An 8083-nucleotide genomic window follows, 5' to 3' on the forward strand; every position below is an offset into this window, starting at 1 on the left:
CCTTTCTTTCTTTCTTTTTCTTTCTTTTTCTTTCTTTCCTTCTTTCTTTTTCTCTCTCTTTTTTTTTTTTTGGAGACAAGATCTCTGTTGCCCAGGCCAGAGTGCATGGTGCAATCTCGGGTCACTGCAACTTCAAACTTCTGTACTCAAGCGACACTCCCACTGGCACGTGCCACCACACTCAGCTAATATTTTATTTATTTTTATTTTTTTGGTAAAGATGAGGTCTCACTAGTCTCAAACTGCTGGCCTTGAGAGCAGTCCTCCTGGCTTGGCCTCCCAAAGTGCCAGGATTACAGGCGTGAGCCAGCATGCCCAGTGGATTAAGACTTCTGCTGTCAATTTGGGGGACGGGCTATAACTCAGCCACAGCACCATGCAAACACCGTATCAGGTATAAAGACCAGACAGCAGGGGGCAGACGTCCAAGGCAGTGAGGGAAAATGGAGCCCCACCTTGCACCACTATCAGCCCCTCCGCCTCCCGGAACCCCGGCACTCAGGCTCTCTTGCCACCAGAGGGATTAGAAAAGCAAATAAGAAGACTGCTTCCGCCGGGCGCGATGGCTCAAGCCTGTAATCCCAGCACTTTGGGAGGCCGAGACGGGCGGATCACGAGGTCAGGAGATCGAGACCATCCTGGCTAACACGGTGAAACCCCGTCTCTACTAAAAAAAATACAAAAAACTAGCCGGGCGAGGTGGCGGCGCCTGTAGTCCCAGCTACTCGGAGGCTGAGGCAGGAGAATGGCGGGAACCCGGGAGGCGGAGCTTGCAGTGAGCTGAGATCCGGCCACTGCATTCCAGCCTGGGCGACAGAGCGAGACTCCGTCTCAAAAAAAAAAAAAAAAAAGAAGACTGCTTCCTGTGAACACTTGCCGCTAATTTACTGAACATCTACAAGATTTCCTTGTTGGTATGAGCCGACTGGGAGAGTTTTAGATGGGCTGCCCCGGTGATGGTCAAACTGTGCCCTTCACAAATCCAACCCAAGCTCTGCTCTTCAAGCTGTGGGCCAGGTACACTTGTGAGGAAGGGCATCTTTTCCTTCGTGTGAAGCACCGAGGGAGAAGAAAAGGAAAAACCAGTTAGGTAAACGGCTAAGGCTGGTCCTCGGAGAAGCAGCCTGCCTGAAAAATCACAGCTACAGGCAAAAATAGAGCAGCCTGGGGAAAACTCAGGCCGCACCTGCACAGACAAGCATTAGGGTCCGGCACGGAAGCCTTTTGTTCTGCGTGTGATTAGCCGGATCCAGGGAACAGTTTCCGCTTCTTTTCAGACGTGTCCACGGTGGGCTCCGTGGGAACCTGCGCAGGGAGGAGGGGGCTTCCCTAAAGCAAAACCCACCGTTTTACAAACAAGAGAAGCGGCGCTTTGTGCTTACCTGGAGTCATACCCACAACTACATAGACAACGGGGAGTTGTGCAGACAGCTTTTCACGAAGAGAAGTTACTCAAACAGCTACATAGATGAGAGGAGTTTCTTCTGAAAGCTTTTGGACTCAACTGTGAAAATGGCAACCCACTCACGCTCGCCTGTGCACGGTGGAGAGCTTGCTGGTTTTCCTCATTAAACTTTTGCTCCAACCTCATTCTTTGTGTCCACGCTCCTGAATTCTTTGGTTGTGAGACGATGAGCTTGGATAACACCTTAGACAATGAGACCAGTGACCCTGACCTGTTTCAGCACCATCTATCCAGGGGCCTCATCCATCCGGAGGGAGCACTTTTTCTAATACACCCCACGAGCGCACCCATCTTCTCGTTTTTTTTAAGAGGTAATTTCTCACTCTCACCCAGGCTGGATTGCAGTGGCACAATCATGGCTCACTGCAACCTTGACCTCCTGGGCTCAAGAGATCCTCCCACTTCAGCCTCCCGAGTAGCTGGGATGACAGGTGCATGCCACCATGCCTGGCTATTTTTCTTTTTCTAATTTTTTAAACTTTTATTTCAGATTTAGAGTACATGTGTAGATTTGTTATATCGGTAAACTTATGTCAGAGAGGTTTGTTGTATAGATTATTTCATCACCCAGGGACTAAGCTGAGTACCTGTTAGTCATTTTTCCTGATCCTTTCCCTCCTCCCACTCTCCACCCTCAAGGAGTCCCCAGTGTGTGTGTTCCGCTCTTCCTGTCCTTGTGTTCTCATCATTTAGCTCCCACTTATAAGTGAGAATATGTGCTGTTTGGTTTTTTGTTCCTGCCCTAGTTTGCGAAATATAATGAGCCGGGGGAACCCATCTTAATATTCCTGCAAAATCATCATATAGGCTGTGCTCCGAGGTTCAGTTTGTCCTTTTTTGCCTTCTGGAAGCAAAACATCTAAAAGAGAAAAAAGTGATTGTTGTGTTCAGGAAATCCCTGAAGCCATTCTCAGTGAAGCTTCAATTTGGTCTGTGAAGAGCGGTGTAGCCGAGGTTCGGGAGAGGACATTTTCCTGGTGAGCGTGATGAAAAGCTTCCAATTCAAAGGCAAGATTCCTATGGAGGGCCTGTTACTGCAACTCTTACCCGTTTTTCACTCGGCTGTATTACAGAATTCTAGGGTTTCAACAAAAATGATTTCACTTGTTTTCTAACTTTTGTTATTTTTTGTATAGGTAGTATAGTTACATGTATTCACATTTTCAAAGTCTCATGCTTGAAATTTCAAAATGTATGAAAGACTCTGTAGTCAGACACCATCTGAGGGGCACAGTCCTGCTAAAAGTGTGGGTCATGGCCCAGCTGTGTCAGCATCAGCTTGTTGGAAATGCAGACCTTGCCCTCGACCTGCTGAACCAGAATCTGCGTTTTAACAAAATCCAGGTGATTCATAAAAATCGAGAACGGTTGTAGATGCGTGAGTGTAAACACTGTGAACCTGAGTCTAGGCTACAGTGCTTTCTCAATACCAACACAGGAAGGCAGCGCAAGTTCAGCTACATCTTGTTAATTTACAAATCCGTAACACCTACAGCCACAAGGGTTCGTTAACAGAGCTGGCAGGTGTATGGATGTCTAACATCAACGCAGGTTTGTTGCATAGAGCTAATCTGAGCAAGTGTGTGAATACAACCCTCCACCCCACAAAACAACTGATCACATGAAGAGGTCTACGTCAGGGGATAAAAATGGCCACAGTTTGAAAGCTCCTGCTCCCTTAGAGGAGCGTGTGTGTGTGTGTGTGTGTGTGTATGTGCGCGTGCGCGTGCACGTGTGTTGGGAGCGAGAGAAAACTGTCCTACTTTTCTTCTACTATTAAAAGGTCACTTATACTTTGACTTTCTGTTTGAAGGCTCTAGAACTGATTCTGACAAATGTCCTGTAATATCTCATCCTTCATTTCTACAAGGGAAGAAAAGAATACTGCAAATCCTCTACCTAGAGTATCACGGCCTAACCTCTATCTCAAACAGGTATGTGTGCGTTGTCGTATGCATTAATAGATTTAATTTAGATTGTTTAATTTAGTACTGGATGCTCCTTTTGCTAATTCAGATAATCCTTCAATGACTATAAGTAAGTTGAAGAGTGAATTGTGCTTGGTTTCCCCTCAACTAAATGCAATCCAGTTCCGTGAATATAATGTCAGTCATTGTAGGTCTTAGGCATCCATAATTTCAAAGGACTGTTTCTGCATATGTGAGTAAACACTTATATATTCTGTTCCCTCTCTGTCTCACGAAAGGGAGCTTGTTCAATGCTGTGGGTCCCTTGAGCCCAGCCTTTCCATTTGTATACCTTCTCTCGTTTCTGCTGCAAGGACTGATTGTGTGGACACTCCATTGTGAAGCAGTGTCAGGCATAGAAGCTTTGTTTAGCTGGACTTTGAGCTCCATCAGAGCTGACTGGGTGAGAACCTCAAGGCTTAAATTATGATAAATGAGACAAAAATGTTATTTGCTGCTCTTTTCTGAAGTCATTAAAATAATTTATTTTAAAATTATTATGAATCTGTTTTCTAAAAGGCATAATACATGTAAATGGCACAAACAGTAAAATGAAACAAGGTCAATGGTAAAAGGACGTCTCTTACCCTTGACCTCAAGTCATCCAGTTTGCTTGCCAAGGACAACTAATGTTATGTTGTCTTTTGTGGCTTTTGTAGACCCTCATCCAGGTGTTTCTTGCTTTGCTTCCAAGAAGGCAATTTATCACAAAACAGCAACGGATTGCATTAAACAGTTATTTATTTATTTATTTATTTTATAGTGGGAGACTTCATAGCTTTCTAAATTTTCCAGGTCTAAACCTGGGAGACAATGCCTGCAGACTGGCTTTTTAGGAGTAAAGGAAACTGACAGATCCTTGCATGCATTGGGTTGTTCCATATAGAATTGATCCTGCTTGTATTGATGGAGCAAATATTTATTTACAAAATTCCTTTGCTTCTTACTGAGATAGGCATTGAGAAACAGGATGATATGACCCCTCAAGGCTACCAGTAAAAAGCAGTGAGTTCGTGGAACATTCCTCATCCTTCACAATGACCTCTAAATGTCTCTTTTAGAAGTATCCTCTAAGTTCCTGATTCCAAATTAGTTTGGGTACACATACAGAAACTAGAAGTGATTTAGGCAATCAGTTTTAAATATTAACATTTATATCAAAATAGACATTGATACATTGTGTATTTTTTTCAGTTTTAACAAAGGATTTTGTTTGTTGTTTCCTAAAAAGTAAAATCCAGAAAATAGCAAAACCTACTGCAAGAAGAGTTCTATAATAAAACATTTTCAGTCATTCTCTCTTCCCTTCACAAGGTGTCCTCTTTCGTGTACGCATTATCAGAAAGCAGACTCATAAATGCAAACCGTGTGTGAAAGGCACATGCACCAGGATTGCTCACACCTGCTACACCTCCTTGGAAGCCAAGGAAGGCCTTTTCTGCAGTCTCTCCATTTTGATAGAAACTTATCACAATTTTTTTTTTTTTTAATTAGACAGAGTCTTGCTCTGTTGCCCAGGCTGGAGTGAGTGGCGCGATCTCGGCTCACTGCAGGCTCCGCCTCCTGGGTTCACACCATTCTCCTGCCTCAGCCTCCTGAGTAGCTGGGACCACAGGCGCCGCCACTATGCCCGGCTAATTTTTTTGTGGTTTTAGTAGAGACGGGGTTTCACTGCGTTAGCCAGGATGGTCTCGATCTCCTGACCTCGTGGTCCGCCCGCCTCGGCCTCCCAAAGTGCTGGGTGGGATCACAGGCGTGAGCCACCGCGCACGGCCACAATTTTTTTTTTTTTTAAATAGCAAAATATTGAAAGGTCTCTTCACTTGCTCTTCACTTCAGTTATCTACTAGAAAGGTACAGAATTAGAAAGGATTTTCCCCCCAGCTATGATGCAAACACAGAATATTAAATAACATCTGGGTTACTCTAAGTTCCTGGGTTTTATACTTGGATATTTACAGAGGAGTTGAACCTCAAGTTCTGCTACTCTTCAAAATGGGTGACTGAAGAGAGGTTGTGATAGGACAGTTAAAAAAGTTGACATTCTTTCATGGAGGAAAAAATTGATAGTCATTCTCTGATGGAGGGAAGCAAGCTTTCTCAACCACCAACCAATATGACCTCATTGGTCACAAGCCCTGGAGAGATCCAGCAAGATTTGAGTTTTAAATACAGAACATATTTCAAAGAGAACCAGTCGAGAGTGCTGATGTATGAACAGAATTGAATGCTGGTGAAGGCAGAGTGTAAAGAATCCCAAGAAACTTTTAGTGCCAGTTTTCATTTAATAAGCCAGTAGTATAGCAACCTAAAACCTTGGTGTGTTGACACCAGGGTGTTTTTATGGAATTGCTGCAGGAAGGCATGATTGGCAGCTGACGTCCCCTGGCTCACAGCACCAACTTCTCCAAGAGACTTAAGGCTGGGGTGTATAGTGGACGTATTTCTTACCAGATGGGAGCTCTTTGGTGAAGACTCCTTTCAGGAAAAGTTTTTTTGGCTTCCTCTTCAGGGATGGTTGGAAGGACCATGACACTAACCCCATCCTTTCAATCAACTGGGGTGGCACCCCTCTTTTCTGCTGTCAGCTACAGAGAGGTGACTACCCTGAGAATGTCATCAAAGTTCCTGCCAGTGGTAGCTGGGTCGATGATAGCTTCAGCTTCTTATCAGGACCAGTAACAAACACCACGGGAGCTGCCACAGGCATGTCCTTTTCATCCTTCTCTGCTGGATCCGGCATGCCCATCAGCATGGTAAGGTCCCAATTCTTATCATCGACGATGGGAAAAGGTAATTTTTCTGTGGGCTCTTTACCATTGTAAGCATTGATATCCTTGCTGCAGGCAAGATGGTCCTCAACACTGTCTATTGAAAGGGCAAGGCTCGGTGCAGTGGCTCACGCCTGTAATCCCAGCACTTTGGGAGGCTGAGGCAGACGGATCACAAGGTCAGGAGTTCGAGACCAGCCTGACCAACACGGTGAAACCCGTCTCTACCAAAGATACAAAAATTAGCCAGGTGTGGTGCCCGGCACCTGTAGTCCCAGCTACGCGGGAGGCTGAGGCAGGAGAATGGCTTGAACCCGGTAGGCAGAGATTGCAGTGAGCCAAGATCCTGGCACTGCACTCCAGCCTGGGCCACAGAGAGAGACTCCATCTCAAAAAAAGGAAAAAAAGAAAAAAAAAAAAGGGCAATCAACTTAACATTCCTCTTGGCAAATGCTGGTGCCAGTTTTGCAGCTCTGCCGAGCTCTGTGGGGCACACTGGGGTGAAGTCCCGAGGGTGGGAGGAGAGAACGCCCCATGGGTTTCCCAGAAAGTCGTGGAAACGGATGCGGCCGGCGGTGGTATTGGCCTCAAAGTTGGGAGCCACGTCCCCAAGAAGCCGACCTCTGGGCGTGGCCGTGGCGGTGACCAGGAGGCGCAGCTCGGACGGCAACCACCCGGGTGGTTCTGACGAAGAAGGCATTGTATATTTACATAGAAAATTCATACGGATTTTTAAGATAAAATAGAAGCCTTCAAAGAAAAATTAGGCCTGCGATAGCATATTTTACTGCACCACTAGAGGAAATCCTTGGAAAATTTGCCAAGCATTAGAAATAGATAAGTCGGCCGGGCGCGGTGGCTCAAGCCTGTAATCCCAGCACTTTGGGAGGCCGAGACGGCGGATCACGAGGTCAGGAGATCGAGACCATCCTGGCTAACACGGTGAAACTCCGTCTCTACTAAAAATACAAAAAACTAGCCGGGCGAGGTGGCGGCGCCTGTAGTCCCAGCTACTCGGGAGGCTGAGGCAGGAGAATGGCGGGAACCCGGGAGGCGGAGCTTGCAGTGAGCTGAGATCCGGCCACTGCACTCCAGCCCCGGCGACAGAGCGAGACTCTGTCTCAAAAAAAAAAAAAAAAAAAAAAAAAAAAGAAATAGATAAGTCGCTGTGGAAGTTGAATGATGAACCAACCTTGGCTTATACAAAACGAAGAGCAAAGAGCAGGTGTTAAAATTGGGATGTGGGAGGTGACGAGTTCTTCAACGCCTCAACCCAATGATACAATTTAATGATGTAACCGTCCATGATTTAAATTAAAAAAATTGATAGAACCCTACTGCATCTAACAATATGTCCTATGTTAATAGGATGTTTTCTATACATGATGCAATGAGATATTTTTCCTACGCTCCTAAAATTAAGATAATTGAAATTCTACTATCAAACAAATGTTGATTTAAAAATTATTATTACCTTTATCAAGCACGGCATTTTAATATTTTAAAAAAGGTGAGCTCTAGGCTGGGTGCAGTGGCTCATGCCTGTAATCCCAGCACTTTGGGAGGCCAAGGCTGGTAGATCACCTGAGGTCAAGAGTTTGAGACCAGCCTGGCCAGCACGGCGAAACCCCGTCTCTACTAAAAATACAAAAATTAGCCAGGTGTGGTGATGTGAGCCTGTAATCCCAGCTTCTTGGGAGTCTGAGGCAAGAGAATCGCTTGAACCCGGGAGGCGGAGGTTGCAGTGAGGCGAGATTACACCACTGCACTCCAGTCTGGACGACAGAGAGCGATTCTGTCTCAAAAAAAAAAAAAAAAGACAGGAAAAAAGTAAGTTCTATTCCATACAGACAGCCAATTTGCTCTTTGTTATTAGAAAA

General features: G+C 45.4%; 1 pseudogene; it reads right to left on the minus strand.

The window, feature by feature from the left end:
- Nucleotides 1-5981: 5981 nt before the first annotated feature.
- LOC111528074 lies at nucleotides 5982-6903 on the minus strand (annotated as a pseudogene).
- Nucleotides 6904-8083: the final 1180 nt, after the last annotated feature.

This window comes from Piliocolobus tephrosceles, chromosome 3, assembly GCF_002776525.5.
Source record: "Piliocolobus tephrosceles isolate RC106 chromosome 3, ASM277652v3, whole genome shotgun sequence".
Taxonomy (NCBI): Eukaryota; Metazoa; Chordata; class Mammalia; order Primates; family Cercopithecidae; genus Piliocolobus; species Piliocolobus tephrosceles.